Genomic DNA, 23,524 nt, shown 5'->3' on the forward strand with positions numbered 1-23,524 from the left:
ATACATGATACTAATGTGAAACGAGTTTTAATTGATCCAGGTAGTTCCGTGAACATTATTTTACTAAGAGTATTACGTAAGATGCAAGCTGAAGATAAAATGATACCAAAGGCACATACTCTATCTGGATTTAATAATTCTAGTGTCCACACAAAAGGAGAGGTAACACTCACCACATTCGCTGAAGGAGTCGTTAAAGATACAAAGTTCCAGGTGGTAGATATGGAGATGGCTTACAACATGATTCTTGGGAGACCATGGATCCACGAAATGGATGTTGTTCCTTCAACCTTGCATCAAGTTATTAAATTTCCATCGTCATGGGGAATCTGTCAAATTCATCGAGATCAACATACAGCCAGGCTATCAACTATGTTGCAGATACAAGCATGAGAAATGAAGGTAAATAGCAATCACAAAAGGCAGTTGAGGTCACCACAACACAAACCTCAACTGAACAAGGGCAAACAGATGTAGATTCAAGGCCTGATACCATTCAAAAACTAGAAGAGAATGAAAATATCAAAACAACAATAGAGGAATTAGAGCCTGTCGTGTTATTTGCTCAATGGCCTGATAAAAAAGTCTATGTTGGAGCCAATCTTAGCCAAGGTATGAGAGGTAAGTTAATTGAATTTTTGAAAACTAACGTGGACTGCTTTGCTTGGTCCCATTCTGACATGATAGGAATACCACCGGAGGTGATGACTCATAAACTAAATGAAGATCCATCATAACCTCCTGTCAAGCAAAAGAAAAGAAAGCAAGGAACTTTCAAGAATTAGGTGATTCAGGAAGAAGTCCAAAAATTGCTAAAAATTGGTTCCATTCGTGAGGTAAAATATCCTAACTAGTTAGCTAACACTGTTGTAGTTCCAAAGAAGAATGGTAAGTGGCAAGTTTGTGTAGATTACACAGATCTTAATAAAGTCTGCCCTATAGATTCTTTTCCACTACCACACATAGATCAATTAATTGATGCAACTGCAGGTCACGAACTATTAAGTTTCTTAGATGCATATTCAGGTTATAATCAGATTAATATGGATGTGGGAGATGAAGAAAAAACTTCTTTCATAACAGACATGGGGACTTACTGTTATAAAGTAATGCCCTTTGGTCTAAAGAATGCAGGTGCAACGTATCAGAGGTTAGTTACGAAAATGTTTCAAGAGCATTTAGGAAAGACTATGGAGGTATATATAGATGATATGCTTGTTAAAACTCAGTATTCAAAAGATCACATATCACATTTATCTGACACATTTTCATTTTTGTGCAAATTTAATATGAAGTTAAATCCCGAAAAATGTGCGTTTGGCGTTGCATCAAGCAATTTTTTGGGTTTTCTTGTTTCTAACCGTGGTATTGAAGTGAATCCTGCACAGATCAAGGCCATTGAGGAAATCCTTGATATACTTTCAAACAAGAAAGAAGTTCAAGATTAACAGGGAGAATTGCAGCCTTGGGAAGATTCATTTCTAAATCATTAGAGAAGTGTTTTAAATTCTTCTCAGCCCTTAAGAAGCAGGATCATTTTGAATGGAATGAGGAATGTCAACAGGCATTTAGGAATTTGAAAACATACTTATCAAATCCACCTCTGCTGGAAAAACCAAAGGCTGGGGAAAGACTACTCATTTACCTTGCTGTTTCGGAAGTTGCGGTAAGCGCTGTTTTGGTCCGAGAAGAACAAGGTAAACAATCCCCTATCTACTATATTAGTAAATCTTTGTTAGATGCGAAGACACGGTATCCTCAGTTAGAAAAACTTGCACTTGCATTAATCATGGCATCTAGAAAGGTAAGACCTTACTTTCAGTGTCATCCTATCGTCGTAGTAACTGTCTACCCTTTACGTAATATATTACATAAGCATGAGCTATCAGGTAGGTTAGCTAAGTGGGCAATAGAGTTAAGTGAATATGAAATCACATACCAACCTAGAACTGCTATAAAATCACAAGTGTTAGCTGATTTAGTGGTTGATTTTAGCCAATGGATGCAATTAGAAGCAGAAAAAGAATTACAGATATTCAATGGGGCTAACCCAGGAATTTGGACTTTATTCACTGATGGCTGATCTAATGTAAAAGGTGCAGGTTTAGGGATTGTCTTGGTACCACCTATGGGTGAGACCATTCGACAAGCTATTAAATGTCACTCCATAACTAACAATGAAGGGGAGTATGAGGCTATGATTGCAGGTCTAGAATTGGCACGAGAGCTTGGCATAAATCAGACTATAATTAAGAGTGATTCGCAACTCGTGGTTAATCAAATGCTGGGGACTTATACTGCTAGGGAAGAAAGGATGCAACAATACTTAGAAAAGGTACGGGAATTGATAAAGCAATTTCAAACCTGGAAAGTTATACAAATACCAAGGGATGAAAATGTTGAAGCGAACGCCCTAGCTAATCTCGCATCTGCAGCTGATGTGGCAAGCGATGCAAAGCCTCAGTTATACATTTGTTTCATTTAGTTCTCGATCTGATAAGAATGAAGTAAATTTTAATAATTTAACTTGGGATTGGAGGAACGAGATTGTTGCTTTTTTCAGTATGGTACCGTCCTTGATGATAAGAAGAAAGCTCATGCGCTTCGAAAGAAGGCTGCTCGGTACTGCTTAAAGCAAGGCAATTTATATCGTAAAATGTTCGGTGGTCCCTTAGCAAGATGCCTCGGACCTTCGCAAATGGAGTATGTAATGAAAGAAATACACGAGGGACATTGCAGGAATCATACAAGAGGAAGGTCATTGGTAAGAACCTTAATTAGGGCAGGTTATTATTGGCCTAAAATGGAAGAAGAAGCAGGAAGGTTCGTGGCCAAATGTGCTAAATGTCAAAGGTACAGTAACAATATGCATAGACCTCCGGAGTTATTACACCTGGTCATTGCGCTATGGCCATTATAAAATGGGAAATGGATATCGTGGGTCCATTACCACAAGCAAAAGGACAGGTAAAGTTTCTGCTCGTACTCACTGATTATTTTACTAAATGGGTGGAGGCAGGAGCATTTAAACAGGTGCGAGAAAAGGAAGTCAAAGATTTTATTTGGAGGAATATCATATGCGGATTCGGTGTACCAAAGGAGATCGTGTGTGATAATGACCCTCAATTTATTGGAGCTCAAATCGCGGAATTCTTTCAAAGTTGGCAAATTAAAAGGATTACGTCAACACCTTATCATCCGGTGGGTAATGGGCAAGCAAAATCAACAAACAAGGTTATTATCAATAATTTAAAGAAACGATTAGAGGAATCAAAAAGTAACTGGCCTGAAGTGTTACCTGGAGTTTTATGGGCATATCGCACAATTGCAAAAACAAGTACAAGAGAAACACTGTTTTCATTGGTTTATGGAGTTGAGGCTTTAATTCCAGTTGAGATAGGGGAACCAAGTACGCGGTTCACACAGGCAACACAAGAATCTAATAACGAGGAGGTGCGAGTCAATCTAGATTTACTCGAGGGGAGGAGAGAAGATGCATTGATAAGAATGGCAACACAAAAGCAAGTTATAGAACGATATTACAACCGAAAAGCACGCCTCAGATTCTTCAAAGTTGGGGTAAATTAAGCCCAACATGGGAAGGACCCTATAGAGTTCGTGATATTGCAGGCAAGGGAGCATATGAGCTGGAGACAATGGATGGCAAGATACTACCTTCACATTGGAATGTTGTTCATTTGAAGAGATACTATTTCTAAGGAATACCCACGGTCAGGTATCACTATTTTAAATTTAATTTTTGAATTGTTAAAATTTTACTAACGATTTTAGATGATAGGCAAAAAGCTAACTCGAACTAAATAATGAGTCACGACCTGTAAGGCACACGGAATAACCTAAAATTCCTGGCCTAGGGTTACAATTATTCTGATAGAAATTCATACGGGTTAAGAAATCTTCATCTAAAATCACACCTCCGAGTCGCGTATGTTTTTCTTTTTCAGGAAAAGGACCAAACGAGAGAAACTATCAAGTGCTCGAGGCTTCATACTTCAACACTCAAACACTTGCGGGACTACATAATATACACAAATATGTGTATAAAGAAGGCAAAGAAGATTAAGAAAAATCAAGCCTAAAAGAGTCAAGTGTAGAGTAAAAGTCACAAAGTCACGAGATGAAGCCACGAGCTAAGGCCAAAGAAAAACCTCACTATACTTAAGGTAAAGGCTATGTACTAAAACGGATTATAAGGAAAAACCCCATGTCTATTATTCTTCTTTTGAAAAAATCTGTTACAAGAAAAACAGTTACGAGAAAGTTATAGATGTAATTCAAATACATGTAAAGTATTATTCAAAACTTGTCAAAGTTATTTCAAAGAAACATGTGTGCTCCTATTTCTTTTATCGATGACAACACCATTATGAAGTTGAGACGTCTTCTTCATTAAGTGTCGAAATATAAAAGGGCCCTCTTTTATAAAACTCATGTTTAAATTAATTAGTCATGAGGTTAACAGAAGCATTTTCGAAAAACAAAAATGCAAATTATTCTGTAAGTCCTTAAAAATAAAGGCAAGAATAAAGCAAACAGAAGTTTAAGATAATAACATGAAAAACTGCTTAATATGTAAAAAATCTAAGACTAAGTTCGAACTTAGTCATAAAACTATGAAATTGTTTATACAGATTGCCCCATAAAAGACTTGGGAACTTGTGTTTCCAAAATCAACACTCAAATGAAGCTAAGGGTTTGATTACAATTTTCCAAAATAAAAACAAAAACAAAATCATTCAAATGATTAAAACTGGTTACTTATAAGTTTGTGGAACTGAAGCAGGAATATCAATAGCGGCGGGTTCAATTTGGGCAGGTGCATCAACAGATGCAGTTTCAACTTGGCTTGTAGCAACATGTTCGATTGGGATTGAAAGAGTTAGGATACCCATATCAGCTTCAACATTCACGGGAGCTTCAACCACGGGAGAAGGGAAGTCCTGAGTTTGCTGAGATTTTTCAATGGTTTCATTGATCTTAGCTAACTCCAACTCCAGGTTGACGTTTTCTTGACTAGATTTAATTAGGGTATCTCGACGTGAATTCAAAAATGCCCAACCTACCTCAACAGTAGATTTTTCTTCAAAGGTCTCACAATCTTTTTCCCAATCAGCAATCTCATTCTTTAGCTCTTCATTTTCAGCCAAGGAGGAGTTGTAAGAAGCTTGAAGAGAGGCATGGTATCTCTCTAAAGCATGAACCTTATCAGCCGAGACTCGAAGGTCTTCTTGTGTATGAGTTAAGCTTTGCACGAGCTCCCTGGCGTAAACTTCTTTTTGACTCAAAAGAGCCTTCAACTCTCTGTTCTCTTCGCTGGCCTTAGATAGTTGCTCTGAGAAGGAAGATTCGAGACATTCTTTGTCTTTTTCTGCTTGGCTTAAGGAAACTTTTGCAACCACTAACTCTGAAGTTAAAGCTCGCACCTGCTGCTCTAAGGTACTCTTGCTTTCTTGTAAATATTCCATATCAATTTGTGCACTCTCAAATTGTTCCTTCCAATTGATCGCCTCCAACTGAGAATCACGTGCTACCTCCTCCAAGAGAGGGATTCTGTTCATCATTTCTGTGCCGATAAGATTGGCCTAAAAAAGAGGAAGGGAAATAAGAATATAAGAATCCCAAAGATAAAAAAAATTACAAGGTAAAGAAGGGAGAGAAGGAAAGTACCTTCAAAGTGTCATGCATGATATCATTCATTAGAGTCAGGGAACTATGGCTCTCTAGCTTTGCTTTTTCAATTGGACCAACTAAAGGTTCTAGCCATACATCTGCCTGACCTGACTTCCTCAAAAGACTGCAATCAGCAGGAACTTCAATGGTTACACTCCTCATAGCGGCACTTCTACTTGAAGAGACCACTTCCGTATGGTGAACAATAGGAGGGGGAGTAGTCGAAGGAGGAGCAGTAGAGGAAGTGAGAACAGTAGAAGAAGGAACAGAAACAACTAGGGCTGGTAAGGAAGGAATCACATGCACGAGAGTTGAAAAAGAAGATAAGGGTATTTCATCTAAAACAGGCCCTAAACTTCCACTACCTAAACCACTAAAGAAAAGTTGATCAATAGACTCATGAGTATCATGGGGAGTGACGTCATCGTCAGGAATTATTACTAGTGTTTCAATAGGTTCAGTAAGAGGAACAAAAAGATGAGGGGAAACTTCAGCTTTGTCATCAGAGACGATGCGTCTCCTAGCTTGTGGCCTCGTCACCAGGGAACCCCCATCTTCCTCTTCTTCAGAGTCTTCTTCTTCAATAGTTTTCCTTTTGCAGAAAAAGAACCCAAGACTATTTCTCGGGCTCTTTCTAAAGAGATACGGGTTCCCAAAGGAGTACGGGTTCTCGAAGAGACACGAGAGGCCGCAACTGCTTCAGCAATAACTCCTCGACTAGCAAATCCTGTACGGGTTCCCGAAGAGACACGAAAGGCCGCAACTGCTTCAGCAGTAACTCCTCGAATAGCAAATCCTGATAAAAAGAAGGATGGAAGTTAGAACCATAAAGAAAAATATATACTTGCGTGAAAGATGAAATAAAAACTCTTACCATGAGTTTGTACTTTCCAACCGTAACAGTTAGAAAGTGTTTTCCAAGACCTACCATCTATTGGTGCGGTCTTCAGCAATTTATCTACCCAACCACGAAAATTGAGAATATTCTCCATCATTCCCATGGTTGCTAAAAAAAGGGGAAAAAAGAAAAATTATAAAAGTTGATAAACTTGAAGGAAAAAGGCACGAGATGGATAAAAGACTTACGTGTAAAATTCCACTTCTCAGGGAAGGGAACGTTATTCTCACCCACTAAACCACAATAGGGGCAGCAACAAATCGGGCGTACCATCCATGGTCCTTGTCATCTTCAGGGCTCACTAAAACCCTCTTACTCCTGGCCACTAGGGTAAAAACGCCATTACGGAAAAGTCTAGGGGAGTAAAGATGAATCAGGTGAGGGAAAGTAAAGGAAACGTTAGCCAAATTGGTTAAATGCCTCAAACAGGCAACATCCCTCCATATGATTGGGCCAATTTGACCTAAACAGAGATTAAAGAAACGGCAAAATTCAAGAATGACTGGGTCAATAGCTGATTTGAACTCTAAAGTGAAAGGGTATGTATAAACAAAAGAGAACCCAGTCAAGCAACAAGTAATTCTCTGATTTGGATTAGAGATCATAATGGGAAAATCATTACTCCAATAGAAATCTTTGCGAACTACAAGAGTCAAAACTTTTGTAATTTGAGAGGGGTAAGTGTCAGCACGATCTAAAGCAGAAACCTGGTTTCTAAGAGATTCCCTATCATGGTAAAAAGATAGTTCTGTAGGGACTATCTCCTCTACTAAAGGTTCACGTAATGGTTCAGAAGGTTCTTTATCCCTAGAAGAAGATTTGTGAGAAAGGGAACCTCTGGTTCTAGAAGAAGGACCAGAACTAGGAGATGGTATAGACGAACCACCACCACGAGTAGACCCTAAGCTACGAAGCCTACCTCCCCTTCTATGTCTAATGGGGGCAATGGGAACTCTCTTAGGGTTAGGATTTGGTGAAGACATGGTGAAGAATAATAATGTAAGGAAGAAGTGAACTGAGATTTGAGGAATTAAGTGTTCAATAAGCTTTATGTGGTAAAAGACAAGGAAAGAAGTTATATTTATATTAATACGCCACCGCCAAAGGTAAAAGTGCAGTGATGGAAGGACCATAATAATGATAAATGGCACTTCGTGAATAGTAGAGCCGTAAAAAGCCTTGAAAAGGCCTGCAAAACTGCAGAACCAATGGAAAAAAGACACGTGTACGGAGCATTAAATGGAAGCGACAATTGAAGCGTCAATTTTGTCATAGCATTAATGGTGACAAAAATTCTCTTTTAATGAAATCCACTTCCCAAATATTCAACTGATGAATAAATGGAAAGTGGGGGGACTATCTGTATTGGGAATAATTGTATTTAAATATAAAGGTGACGTGTCGAAACACGTGGACTAGTCAAATGATCAAAGAATTACAACTAGCCAAGAGGCACGAGTTGCAACAGATACGAGCAAATGGCAGAGGAAGAGGCACGGGCAGGAATACAAATAACCCAGCACCCATGCCTATCTAAGTCATTTATGTCCGAGAATCAAAAGGAATGAATCTGACAATAGAAAAGAGTGCAGATACGGCATTTAGTAGGCATTAAATGTGTAATACGTTAGAGAATTTGTATTGAATGTAATGATTATGTAACGTAGCATTCAATGTCTTTAATTACTCATAATAGCTTCATTATGATTTGGGCAAAACGTATATCTCCAAGATATCTATAAAAGGGAGATATCTGATCAATTGTAAGGACACGAAAATACTATTGGTATAAACTTTGGTTTACTTGTTTTTCTCTTGATTACTCTCTTGCTACCTAAATTACTTCCTTTTATACACTCTTTTGATTATCAGTAACCCGTGTTCTTCTAAATTCAAGCTTTGACTAAAATTTCATTTTTTTAGTTAAACAAATAGAAGCTCAATTATACCCTCAAAATAAAAACAAGTTTAAAACTTTGCAGTGAGAAACATGGATGTCAGGAACACATAAGGTTCTCAAAATAGCAACCCATACCTGGAGAGAAAATTAAAATAGCACGTGAGGTAACAGCTTCAACTTTGGAAAACTCATTAGCTTCGGGCAATCAGTTGAGGTCACGGTCTCTCAAACATTTCCAGTCAATCAGTTGAGTGATACTGGAACAAACTTAAAGCGACTTAAATGACTGAAATCCTACGGAATCGCCAAGTCCAAAGGTGGACTGTTTCCAATGAAAACAAGCTTTCGATAACAACATATCTAGAAACGAAAGTAATTCGTGAGGTGGGAGATAACTTCCCAAGAATAACCTTAAGCTTGCAACTCGGTCTATCAAAATGCCATGTTATTACCACAGTTACAAGTTGTGATAACCCCTTTAACTTTTCACGAGGTTTGTTGGAATTTATAACAAGAAAAGTAGGAGATAATCTGGGGGAGAGAATAATCTACAATTTTGTCTTTCAATTTCCTAGTAAACTTGTGCTTGACTTTGTTTTCTTGGTTTTGTACATAAAAGACTACTTTAGTAAAAAAAAAAAAAAAAAAAATTGCATCAAAGCCCTCATTGTTTAACCAAAATATGGGATTTCGGTCAAAGTTTTAATTTAGAAGAACTCGGGTTACTGATAATCAAAAGAATATATGAAAGAAAGTAATTTGGCTAGCAATAAGATAATCAGAAGAAAAACAAGTAAATCGGTATATTCAGATAATATTTTGTGTCCCTACAATTGATCCGTTCTCTCCCTTTTATAGCATTTTGGAGATATGCGTTTTGCCTTTGTCTTAATAAGGTCATTATGGACAATTAAAGACATTAAATGCTACGATAGATAATCATTGCATTTAATACTGATTTTCTAATATTTTTAGTATTTAAGGCTCATTAATTACTGTACATGTACTCCCATGTAGTGTCAGATTCATTCCCCTTGATTCTGGGACTTAAATAAGTACGAGCGCTGAGTTTTTTGGATAACTGCTCGTGCCTCTTCCTTTGCCTCTGCTCGTATCTGTTGCAACTCGTGCCTCTTGCTAGTTGTAACTCTTTAGGTGTCATGACACGTCATCTTTACACTACTTTAATATGTAAACTCAATTTTTCCAAATACAGATAGTCCCCCCACTGGCCATTTATTCATCGATTGAATATTTGGGAAGTGGATTTCATTAAAATGAGGATTTTTGTCACCATTAATGCTATGACAGAATCCATGCTTCAATTGTCACTTCCATTTAATGCTCTTCACACGTGTCACCTTTTCATTAGTTCTGCAGTTTTGCAGCACTTTTTAAGGCTTTTTCACAGCTTCATTATTCACGAAGCATCAGTTATCATTATTATGGTTCTTCCATCATTGCACATTTCCCTTTGGTGGTTGCTTATTAGTATAAATATAACTTCCTTCTTTGTCTTTACAACATAAAGTTTTCTGAACATCCAATTTTCTCAAATCTCTATTTGCTTCTTCATCGTATCATCTTATATTTATCAAACCCTAACCCTAGAAAGGTTCCCATTGTCGATACCTTCCCTAATGCCCCCAGTAGGAGCAGAAGAGGATGTAGGCTCTGTAGTTTAGGATTTGCACGTGGTTCTTCTATTCCTTCACCTAGTTCTGGCCCTTCTTCTAGAACTAGAGGTTCTTTTTCACAAAGATCTTCTTCTAGGGGTAAAGAACCTTCTGAACCTCTTCGTGAGCCTTCAATAGAAAAGATAGTTCCTGCGGAACTGTCTTTTTATCATGACAGAGAGTCTTTTAGAAACCAAGTATCTTCTTTAGATCGTGTTGATATTTATCCCACTCAAATTACTGAAGGTTTGATTTCTATAGTTCGTGGAAACTGCCATTGGAGTCATGATTTTCGTATTATCATTCCCAATCTGAATCAAAGAATTATTTCCTACTTAACCGGATTTTCCTTTGTTTATACATACCTTTTCACTTTAGGATTTAAACCAGTTATTGACCCTGTTATCCTTGAGTTCTGTCGTTTCTTTGATGTTTGCTTGGGTCAAATTGGACCAATAATATGGAGGGTTGTTGCCTATTTGAGGCATTTGACCAACACAGCCAGTGTGTCATTTACTTTCCCACATCTGATCCACCTTTACTCCCCTAGACTCTTTCGCAATTGTGTTTTTACACTAGTAGCCAGGAGCAAAAGAGTTTTGGTGAGCCTTGAAGATGACAAAGACCATGGCTGGTATGCCAGGTTTGTTGCTGCCCCTATTGTTGGTTTAGTGGGTGCTGAGAACGTTCCCTTCCGTGAGAAGTAGAATTTTGCACGTGAGTCTTCTGAATTTCTCGTACCTTTTTCTTCAAGTTTGTTGATTTTTCTTCTAATTTTGCTTTTCTTTTTCAGCAACCATGGGAGTTGTGGAAGATGTTCCCAATTTCCGTGGTTGGGTAGACAAGCTATTGAAAATTGCTCCAATGGATGGTAGATCTTGGAAGACCATTTCCCAACGATTTGGTTGGAAAGTAAAAACTCATGGTAAGAACTTTTATTTTATTTTATCTTACATATATTTTTTATTTCTCTAAACTAATTTCAATCCTTCTTTCTATCAGGATTTGCTATTCGAGGAGTTACTGCCGAGGCGGTCGCGGCTTCTCGTATTTCTTTGGAAAGAGCCCAAGAAATAATCTTGAGTTCTTCATCGAAGAGAAAAGTTGTTGATGAACAAGATTCTAAAGAAGAGGAAGACGGGGCTCTTTAGTAACAAGGCCACGAGCTCGAAGATGCATCATTTCTGATGATAAAGAAGAAGCATCCCCCCGCCGTTCTATTCCCCTTACCGAGTCTGTTAAGGCCCCGGTAGTGATTCTTAACGATGATGTTACTCCCGCTGCTGCTCATAACTCTGTTGAGCAACTTTTTATCAGCGGGTTTGGTGGTGAAGGCTTAGGCCCAGTTTTGGATGAAGCACCTCTGGCTTCTTTTTCTACACCCGTATTTGTGACTCCTTCTTTGCCGATCTCGGTTGTTTCCATTCCTCCCCAGATTGTCTTTACTACTTCTACTGTTCCTACTTCTACTGTTCCTCCTTCAACAATTCCTCCCCCAATCATTCACCGTGCTGAAGTTGGCTCCTCAAGTAGGAGTGGTGCTATGAGACAAGTGATCATGGAAGTCTCCGCTAAGGGCAATCTCTTAAGGAAATCGGGTCAAGAAGATATATGGCTAAAGCCCTTAATTGGACCAATTGAAAGAGCCAAGCTAGAGAGCCATATCTCCTTGACTTTGATGAGTGATATTGTGCACGCTTCTTTAAAGGTATTCCCCTTCTCTTTTTTCCTTTGTTGTGCTTTATAATTTTTCTATCTTTGAGATTCACATTTCCCTTCCTTTTCCTTTTTTTATAGGCCAATCTTATTGGCACAAAGATGATGAAAAGGATTGCCCTCTTAGAGCAATTAGTGCGTGATTCTCAATTAGAGGCGTGCAATTGGAAGGAACAGTATGAAAGCCTTTAGATTGATGTGGAGTACTTAGAAGAAAGTAAGAGTACCTTGGAGCAGCAGGTACAAGCCTTGACTTCAAATTTGGCAGTTGAAAAAGTTTCCTTAAGTCAAGTGGATAAAGAAAAGGCTCGTCTTGAAACCTCTTTCTCCAAGCAGCTGTCCAAGGCAAGTGAAGAGATTAGAGAGTTGAAGGCTCTCTTGGGTGAGAAAGAGGCTTATGATGGAGAGCTCGTGCAGAATTTGACTCAAGCACAAGAAGACCTCCGAGCTTCTTCTGATAAGGTTTGTGCCTTGGAAAGTTCTCATGCCTCTCTTCAAGCTTCTTACACTTCTGCCTTGGTTGAAAATGAGAAATTAAAGAATTAAATTGCTGACTAGGAAAGGGATTATGTAATCCTTGAGGATAAATCTGCCATTGAAGTGAGTTGGGCGTTTTTGAATTCTCGCCGTGATACCCAAGTTGAAGCTAGCCAAGAGACTTTTAACTTGGAATCTGAGTTAGCTAAAATCAATGAAACTATTGAGAAGGCTCAGCAAACTCAAGATTTTCCTTCTCCCGTGGTCGAAGCTTCCGTGAATGTTGAAGTTGATATGAGTATCCCAACTCCTTCAAGCCCAGTTGAGCCCGCTATTGTAAACCAAGTTGAACCCCCTGCTGTTGTTGCACCTACTTCAGTTCCTACATCTTCTTAGTGATAATTTTAAGTCATTTGAATTTTTTTATGTTGTTTTGTTTTTTTGGGAAAATTTTGGTAAAACCCTTGGTCTCATTTGAGGGTTTGTTTTGGATATTCAAGTCCCCGGACCTTTCATGGGGCAATTTGTATAAACAATTCGCAGTTTATGACTAAGTTCGTACTTTGTCTTAAGATTTTTAATATTAAGAAGTTTTCTCGTTACTATCTTGAACTTCCGTTTAGTTTATTCTTGTCTTTATTTCTAAGGACTTATAGAATAATTTGCATTTTTATTCATTAAAAATGCTTCTATTAACTTCATGGATATTTACATTAATCATGAATTTTATAAAAGAGGGCCCTTTTATATTCGACACTTAATGAAGAAGACGTCTCAACTTCATAATGGTGTTAACATACGATAAAAGAAATAGGAATACATATGTTTCTTTGAAATAACTTTGACAAGTTTTTATTTGAACTTTGTCTAGTTTTGAATAACGCTTTACACGTATTTGAATTACATCTATAACTTTCTCGTAACTATTTTTCTTGTAACAAATTTAAAAAATAAAAATAAGCATGAGGTTTTTATCTATAACCCGTTTCAGTACATAGCCTTTACCCTAACTATGGTAAGGTAATAAACACGAGATTTTTATTTATAACCTGTTTCAGTACGTAGCCTTTACCCTAATTATGGTAAGGTTTTTCTTTGGCCTTAGCTCGTGACTTTGCTCTGCACTTGACTCATTCAATGAGTGAACTTTTCAGGGCTTGATCTTCTTTGCCTTCCTTATACAAATGCTCGTGTACATTATGTAGTCCCCCAAGTGTTTGAGCATTGAAGTATGAAGCCTCGAGCATTTGATTGTTCCTCTCATTTGGTCCTTTCCCTGTAAAGGAAAAACATACGGGACTCGGAGGTACGATTATAGATGAAGACTGCTTAACCCGTTTGAATTTCTATCAGAATAATTGTAACCCTAGGCCAGGAAGTTTAATTTATTCCACGTGCCTTGCAGGTCGTGACTCATCATTTAGTACGGGTTAGCATTTTGCATATCATCTAAAATCGTTAGTAAAATTTTAACAATTCAAAAATTAAATTTTAAAATATGGATACCTGACCGTGGGTATTCTTCAGAAATAATATCTCTTCAGATGAACAACATTCTAATGTGACGGTAGAATCTTGCCATCCATTGTTTCCAGCTCGTATGCTCCTTTACCTGTAATATCATGAATTCTATAGGGTCATTCCCATGTTGGACTTAATTTCCCTGAGTTAACTGCCTTCGTAGATTGAAAAACCTTTTTGAGCACGAAGTCCACAATTTTGAAGAATCTGAGGTGTGCTTTTCGGTTGTAGTATTGTTCTATGACCTGCTTCTGTGCTGCCATTCTTATTAGTGCAGCTTCTCTTCTTCCTTCAAGTAAATCAAGATTTACACGCATTTCCTCGTCATTAGATTCTTCTGTTGCCTGTGTGAATTGTGTACTCGGCTCTCCTATCTCAACTGGAATTAAAGCTTTGGCTCCATAAACCAATGGAAATGGTGTTTCTCCTGTACTTGTTTTTGTTGTTGTGCGATATGCCCATAAAACACCAGGTAACACTTCTGGCCAATTACCTTTGGATTCCTTTAAACGCTTCTTTAAATTGTTGATAATGACTTTGTTTTATTGACTCAGCTTGCCCATTACCCACCGAATGATAAGGTGTAGATGTAATCCTTTTAATCTGCCAACTTTGAAAGAATTCTGTGATTTGAGTGCCTATAAACTGAGGACCATTATCACATATGATCTCCTTTGGCACACCGAATCGGCATATGATATTCTGCCAAATGAAATCTTTAACTTCCTTTTCTCGCACCTATTTAAATGCTCCTGCCTCTACCCATTTAGTAAAATAATTAGTGTGTACGAGCAAAAATTTTACCTGTCCTTTTGCTTGCGGTAGTAGACCCACGATATCCATCCCCCATTTCATAAATGGTCACGGTGCAATGACCAGATGTAATAACTCTGCGGGCCTATGCATATTATTACCGTACCTTTGGCATTTATCACATTTAGCCACGAAACATTCCGCTTCTTCTTCCATTTTGGGCCAATAATAACCTGCCCTAATTAAGGTTCTTACCAATTACCTTCCTCCTGCGTGATTCCCACAATGCCCCTCGTGTATTTCTCTCATTAAGTATTCCATCTGAGAAGGTCCGAGGCATCTTGCTAAGGGATTACTGAACATTTTTCGGTAAAGATTGTCTTGCTTTAAGCAATACCGAGTAGCCTTTTTTCGAAGTGCATGAGCTTTTTTCTTATCTTCAGGGACGGTACCATACTACAAAAAAGCAACAATCTCGTTCCTCCAATCCCAAGTTGAGTTATTAAAATTTACCTCATTATTATCGAGGTCGAGAACTGAATGAAACAAATGAATAACTGAAGCATTTTCATTGCTTGCCACGTCTGCCGCAGATGCAAGATTAGCTAGGGCATCGGCTTCAACATTTTCATACCTTGATATTTATGTTACTTTCCAGGTTAGAAATTTCATCCCTTTTGATTATAATCTGATTTATGCCAAGTTCTTGTGCCAGTTCTAAACGTGCAATAACAGCTTCATACTATGCCTTATTGTTAGTTATAGAATGACATTTTATGGCTTGTCGAATGGTTTCATCTGTAGGTGATACCAAAACAATCCCTAAACTAGCACCCTTTATGTTAAATGAATCATCAGTAAACAAGGTCCAAGTTCCTAGGTTAGCTCTGTTGAACACCTGCAACTCTTTTTCTGCTTCTAATTGCATCCCTTGGCTAAAATCTGCCACGAAATCAGCTAACACTTGAGATTTTATAGTAGTTATAGGTTGGTAGGTGATATCATATTCACTTAATTCTATAGTCCATTTAGCTAACCTTCCTGACAATTCATGCTTATGCAATATATTGCGTAATGGATAAGCAGTTACTACAGCAATAGGATGACATTAAAAATAAGGCCTTAATTTTCTAGATGCCATGATTAATGCAAGTGCAAGCTTTTCCAATTGAGGGTATCGTGTCTCTGCATCTAACAAAGATTTTCTAACATAATAGATCGAAGATTGTTTACCTTGGTCCTCACGGACTAAAACAGCACTTACCGCTACTTATGAAACAACAAGGTAGATGAGCAGTCTTTCCCCAGCCTTTGGTTTTGTGAGCAATGGTGGATTTGATAAGTATATCTTCAAATTTTTGAGTGTTTGCTGACATTCCTCGTTTCATCCAAAGTGATCTTGCTTTTAAGAGCTGAAAAGAATTTAAAGCACTTTTCTGATGATTTAGAAATGAATCTTGTCAAGGCTGCAATTCTTCCTGTCAACCTCTGCACTTCTTTTTTGCTTGAAAGCATATCAGGAATTTCTTCAATGGCCTTAATCTGTGCGGGATTCACTTCAATACCACGGTTAGAAACAAGAAAACCCAAAAACGTACCTGACGTGACACCAAATGCACATTTCTCCGGAGTTAATTTCATACTAAATTTGTACAAAATCTGAAATGTATCAGACAAGTGTGATATATGATCTCTCGAATGCTGAGTTTTAACGAGCATATCGTCTATATAAACCTCCATGGTTTTTCCCAGATATTCTTGAAACATTTTAGTAACCAGCCTTTGGTATGTTGCACCAGCATTTTTTGAGACCAAAAGACATTACTTTATAACAGTAAGTCTCCCTGTCTGTTATGAATGAAGTTTTTTCCTCATCTACCAGATCCATTTTGATATGATTGTACCCTGAATATGCATCTAATAAACTTAACAGTCTATGCCCTGCAGTAGCATCAATTAGTTGATCTATATGTGGTAGTGGAAAAGAATCTATAGGACAAGTTTTATTAAGGTCTGTGTAATCCACACAAACTCGCTACTTACCATTCTTCTTTGGAACTACAACAGTATTGACTAATCAATTAGGATACTTTACCTTGCGGATGGATCCAATCTTTAGCAATTTTTGAACCTCTTCTTGAATCACCTGATTCTTGAAAGTTCCTTGATTTCTTTTCTTTTGTTTGACAGGAGGGTATGTTGGGTCTTCATTCAATTTGTGAGTTATTACCTCCGGTGGTATTCATGTCATGTCAGAGTGGGACCAAGCAAAATAGTCCACGTTAGTTTTAAAAAATTCAATTAACTTACCTCTCATGCCTTGGCTTAGATTGGCCCCTACGTAGACTTTATTATCAGGCCATTATGCAAATAACATCACAGCCTCCAGTTCTTCAATTGTTGTTTTGATATTTTCGTTTTCTTCTGGTTCTTGAATGGTATCAGGCCTTGAATCCACATTTGTCCGCCCTTATTTAGTTGAGGTTTGTAATGTGGTGCCCTCAACTATCTTCTATGATTGCTATTTTTCTTCTTTTTTCGTACTTGAATCTGCTACAGGGCTGATGCTCCTGGATGTATGTTGATCCCCGCATTCCCCATGGTGATGGAAATTTAATAACTTGATGCAAGGTTGAAGGAACGACATCCATTTCATGGATCCATGGTCTCCCAAGGATCATATTGTAAGCCATCTCCATATCTACTACTTGAAACTTTGTATCTTTGACAACTCCTGCTGCGATTGTGGTGAGTGTTACCTCTCATTTCATCACAACACTAGAATTGTCAAATCCAGATAAAGTATGCGTCTTTTGTATTAATTTATCCTCAGCTTGCATATCTCGTAATACTCTGAGCAAAATAATGTTCACGGAACTACCTGGATCAATCAAAACTCGTTTCACATTAGTATCATGTACAATTAAAGATATTACCAGGGCATCGTTATGAGGAGATAATACATCATCCGCATCAGCATCATCAAATATAATGCTGTCTTCCTCTAATACATGTCGCACCTGTTTCCCTTGGGTAATTGTGTCTTTGGAAATTTTATTAGCTGCAGTGTACATTACGCCATTGATGTCTTCATCCCCACTTATAATGTTGACGGTCCTTTTGGGAGAAGGTGGTTTAGGGGGTTTCTGCCTAATCTTCATGTAAGCTTGCTTACCTTTCTCACTGAATAACTTGGTGAGATACCCTTGTTTTAATAAATGATCAACTTCACTTTGTAAAAATCTACAATCTGTTGTTTTATGCCCGTGATCATTATGAAACTCACACCAATGATCAGGGTTGCACCTGTTTGGATTCGATCTCATCTCTTTTGGCCACCGTACCTTGTCACCCATGCTTCTCAAAAAAACTACGAGCTCAAAAGTGCTCACATTGAAATTGTAACCGCCAAATCTCGCCTTCAAATTTCTATCATCATCTCGTGACTCATGAGTGTTTCGATCATTCCTAAATCTTGATGAAGAGCCTGACTCTCTATTACTTGATCTGTGATCATACCTTTGATTGTCCTGTTTTGACCGTGAATCTTTTCCCGCAGGTCCCATGTATGGCTCGTACCTGCTTTTACCGGACCTTTTTTCGGTTTCCGCCCGTCTCGAACTTACTTTTTCTTCTTTTTGGAATCATGGAACAGTATTTTCTTCTATCCTTAGCTTTGTGCTATACCTGTTGTAAACGTCATTCCATGTTGTAGCTGGGAATTCACGAAAATTTTCCTTGATTTGCACGAAAACCCTTCGTGTCTCCGGGCAAAGAGGGGCAGCTGTAAGCACGTGATTTTTGCCCTATATGAGAAATACTCCCAAAAAATGCAAAATAAAATGATTTTCCTTGGTGTGCAATTTTGAGTATTTTGTGACATTTTTGGATTATTATTTGTATTTGTCTGTGTTTGTTTATTTGCTAAATTAATAAAAAATACAAAAATATATCGCATTTGCATGTAGGATTTAATTCTATAATTGTTAAAAAATTTACAAAAAATATGCATCTTTTGCATTTTTAGCATTTAATGTCCAAATGAACAATTTTATGCTTAATTATTACTTAATTGTGCGTTAATTGTTATTGGTAGTTAATTTGCACTTTTATAACTTAATTTAGTTCTTAATAATAATTTATGTATTCTTATAATTTAGTTTTAGAAAATAAAAGAAGAAAAGATAACAAAAATACAAATAAAAATCGGATTGGGCCACTTCTTCAATTTTCAACCCCAGGCCCAAACAATTGTCCACGACCCAGTCCACTTCACACGGGTCGACCCAGTCTGCCACATTAACCCATTAACCCAAGACCCACTCTTCATTTTTGTCATAACATAAAACAAAAAAAAAGGGAAAAACAAAAAAGGAAAACCCTAAAACTAAGAAAGAAAACATCCGCCCCCCCAGACCCATTTTGCTCTTTCTCCTCTCAAAAAACCTTTAACCCCGATCATGGCTGCCTCCCATGGATTTGTCTGCGTCTTCGTCGTCACCTCCCACGTCCAAACGCCATAGCCCCTGGGAAACCACCTGTGTCCACCATCCATCACCTTCCCCATCCATCGCGACTTCATCTTCGTCGTTCGACGTCAAGCTCGAGTCCGAGCTCGACGTCCATGGCTGCCCTCACCCTCGTCGTCAACATTTCCCTCCTCCACCTCGCTTCTTCTGCTTTCAGCTCCATCTCCAAACGACCATAGTCCTTGAAATACCCAGCTCCACCATGTCGACGGATAGCTCGTCGACCACTGCCCCGACGCGTCGCTGCTGCCGCCGTTACAGCAGCTTCGTCGTCCTCCTCAATGAACAGCTCCACGTCGTCCAGTTCGAACCAAACAAGACCCATCATGCTGTCGCTGCCCTCGTCGACCAGTCTCCACCTCCTCCGTTTCGCCGCTGCAACTCAGTCCCGCCATGGACCCAGCAGGAGTTGATGTTGATGCTTCGTTTCAATGAAGAAGAAGGCTACTGGTTGCTCAGCTGCTGCCTCACTTCGTCTTCTTCACTTCTGCCTCGCACACATGGATGGGTTTTGGACGAGTTCGTCGATCATTGTTCGAGTTCGTCGTTAATTGTTCGTTGTTCGTCATTTCAATCCGGTTGGTAGATTTTGAATTTTATTTTGTCCGTATTTTGTTTTGATATTTTCGAATCTAAAATCGGCAAATGTTTGTTTTGTTTATCGTTTGAATTAATTTTTAGTTCATGTTCATGTGTTGTTTGTTAAATTAATTTTTCAGATTCAAAATGAAAGGTTAATTAATTGTTTTTCATGTTTATTTCATGTTCGTATCGTTGTTTAAGTGAATCTTTGTTGTTGTTTAAGTGAATATTTGTTAGTTTAATGCTTGTTAGATTCAAATTGAAATTTAATTAATTATTTTTTCAATTTGTTTCATGTTGTTATGAATTTTCCAGAAAATGTTAATGTTGTTTGAATCGTTAGAATCCGTCATGTTTGTTGCTTAAAAAACAGATTAAATTCATGTTCATCTTTGTTTGAAGTTCATGTTTAAATCCAGTGATTTAATATGAGTTTATGTTTGTTTGTGATTTGTTGATTTAATTGAATCATGCATATTGTTGTTGGTATTGTTGTATCTTTGTTCATCCATTGATGATCTAAATTAACCAGGATTGGTTCCCGATATGGTTGATTTATTTCCATTAATTTGGAGTTTGTGTTGTTCATCATGTTCATATGATTTGTTGTTGAAGATTGTTGAGAAATTGGTCATCTTGACTATATTTTGGTTGAGTTATGATTAATTGATTGTTTAGAGCAGAGGGGTAATTTGGTAAATTGCATTGCATTCGGGGGGTAGATTTGTAATTGCAATAAGGTCGGAGGGGTAGTTTGGTAATTGAACATTATTTTGATTCTTTATGTTAAGCATGGGGAATAAATATAATGGGGTGGGGTTTTTGATGTACTTGTTTAATGTAATGGGGGACAAGACAAAACATAATGGGGAGGAATCTTGTACTTTTTTATTATAGGCATGGGGAACAAATTGTAATGGGTTGGGAATGTGTTATTTATTTAATGTAGGCATGGGGGACAATATTTAAAATAAAGAAAACATTAAGTAGTGGGACAAAACATGCCATTGAGGGAATAATTTTGGGGTTGGGAATGGAAGACTTGTCTTGCTATATATAGAGGACTATTCTTGACATTAAAGGGAGAACTTGAACCTTGGGAGGATTTTTGGGAGAGTTTTTAGAAATTGAATATTATTAAGAGAGACTTGGAGAGTTGACATACTTGGATACTTGAGAGAGTTTGTGATAGTAAAAGAGAAAGACAATTTGAACTTTCACTCGAACAATTCTGTTTGTTTTTCTTCGAGTGTTATTCAAAAATCCGAAGCTACTGCATCTCGTATCTTTTCTCTTCTCTGCTTTGATAATCGCATTTTGGCACTGCTGATTTTTCAATCCGTTGCTGGGTTATTCTACTGATTGTTACTGGTTTTGCGGTGTTGCTGAACCTGCTGTTGCCGCGTTATTACTGTTGCTGACTCCTACTTCTTTTGTTCTTGTACTGCTGTTTCCAGGTACACATTTGTACACTCTTGGCTTGAAGCGAAAAATGAAATATTAATCAGGCTCATGTTCCTATTGAATTCTTTTGTTTGGATCTGTGTTTGAATATTAATTTTCCTCTCTTTGTATAAAAATGTAGTCGATTAATTAATGAGTAATGAGGCTGCATATGTATACTTTCTTCATCTAATAATGTTAGTTTAAATTAACCGAAGAATAGTTAATCTGTTTTGATATTATTGTGTATCTAATCTCATGTTCTAGCAAATAATAGAATGTAGAATGAAAGCAGTTTTTCCTTGTACAAACGCGATCGCAATTTTCCGTTCACATTAGCCGTAACTTAATAACTAATAAGTTGCGTTTTTCAGCATGTAAATAATTAGGAGATTTTCTTTTATTTAAGAGACGAACTTAATAGAAAAATGTAGTCACTATAGGTTTATCCTTTAAAAAATAAAAATGAGACGAGCCTCGCCAAATAAATCACAAAATCGTCGGGGCCCTCAATAAAATACATAACCATTGACTAGACATTGGATTTGGCCGTTTAATGAACCTTCACGGCCTCTTCCTAAAATAACAATACGTTAGACTCTTTAGAACGCGCCTTAATAAATCTTACCTTCTTAAACTCGGGTGCACATTTATGTGACCCAAATCCAATTCTCAACGGAGTCGAAATGTGTTTCTAATCACGGGTACATTGATTGTGACGTGGTTCGAGATGCGTGTCCATGACGTTGCAAATTCATTTTAAAAAATAAGAATGAGATGAGCCTCGCCAAATAAAATACAAATTGTGGGGCCCTCAGTAAATATTTACTTTAAAAATTGTTTAGACTTCGGGATGGATCGTTTAGTAAAATTCCACGGTCCTACCCAAAATAAATACGCTAGTCGCTTTAGGCGCGCCTTTAATAATTTAATTTCCTTAAACTCGGGTGCACATTGATGTGACCCAAATCCAAATCTCAACGGAGTCAAAGTGTGTCGACGACCACGGGTACATTGATTGTAACGTGGTTCGAGATACATTTTATAACGTTGCAATTCTTGATAAAAATAACAGTAAATGATAAAAGCGGTTGAAAGATAAAATTTGCACATAAGTTCATATTGTATTTAAAATCAGATAAATAAGCCAAATATAACAGTTGAGCGACCGTGCTAGAACCATGGAACTCGGGAATGCCTAACACCTTCTCCCGGGTTAACAGAATTCCTTATCCGGATTTCTGGTACGCAGACTGTAATATGGAGTCATTCATTTCCTCGATTCGGGATTAAAATTGGTGACTTGGGACACCCTAAATCTCCCAAGTGGTGACTCTGAAATAAATAACCAATCCCGTTTTGATTGTCCTTTAATTGGAAAAAACTCCCTTGCACCCTCGCGGGTATGTAAAAAGGAGGTGTGACAGCTCTGGCGACTCTGCTGGGGATCAAACCCAGAACCACTGGTTCAGGGTTAGAAATTCGAGCTTAGATAAATTGTTATATTTGGCTTTATCTGATTTTTACATGTTTTGAGCCTAATGTGCTAAATGTTGCCTTTACCGCTTTGATATTATCTGAACTGTATATAAATTGTGCCGAAACCTTTCTCTTCTTACCTTCGGGGATGTGCTCACTGGTTGAGACTCCCTATTCTGTTAGTGTCATACCCTAAATAAAAAAGGCTCGAAAAGTTTCTAAGCCGGCTGGCCTTTTGGTTCCCGGAAAGGAGCTCCTTCCTCAACTCGAGTTGTCCGCTCGGGTGCACTGTCTAGAACACCGACCCAGGTTTTTGAACATAGAATAACGTGACTTCATGCCGGATCCCTAGTAGGAACGCTTATTTGCATCACGTTGCATTTGACTTAAGGGACTCAACATAGGGGTTGGGTCCGTCTAGGACTAGCAACCTGATATGAAAAGACCATCCTGATGCATCCTATTTGTTTTCCGTGCATTTATTTTGTCTCACTGACCGGTGTTTGAATATTATGAATATTGTGAAATTGAAAAAAAAGAAATAGCGGTTAGGGAATTGATTGTTTATTTTTGAAAAAAAACAATACCCAAATACTGTCAAAACTCTGCCGAAATTTTGAGAAAATGAAAAAATGTCTTATTAGTCTGTTTTATTAAAAGCAAAGGGAAAATAGAAGAAGAAAAAAGTCGTTCTGTTTGTTTTTTTTTCTCAAAAAAAAACATAGAAAAATAGTTTGTCATGAAAATGAAAATGAAAAAGAGTCTTATGTTTAAAATAGTTTTTTATTTGTTTATGAAAAGGCCAAAAAATAAAAATAAAATGAGTCGTGCGTTGAACGTGGTTTTATTATTTGTTCCA

The 23,524-nt window shown here is 37.7% G+C and overlaps 1 long non-coding RNA gene across 1 annotated transcript; it reads left to right on the forward strand.

The window, feature by feature from the left end:
- Nucleotides 1–19,490: 19,490 nt before the first annotated feature.
- Nucleotides 19,491–21,423, forward strand: LOC142175117 (uncharacterized). Its single transcript, XR_012704334.1, has 2 exons — nt 19,491–19,739; nt 21,201–21,423. It is a non-coding gene; the product is annotated as an uncharacterized LOC142175117 (long non-coding RNA).
- The last annotated feature ends 2,101 nt before the right edge of the window (nt 21,424–23,524 follow it).

Source organism: Nicotiana tabacum, chromosome 3 (assembly GCF_000715075.1).
Source record: "Nicotiana tabacum cultivar K326 chromosome 3, ASM71507v2, whole genome shotgun sequence".
NCBI lineage: Eukaryota > Viridiplantae > Streptophyta > Magnoliopsida > Solanales > Solanaceae > Nicotiana > Nicotiana tabacum.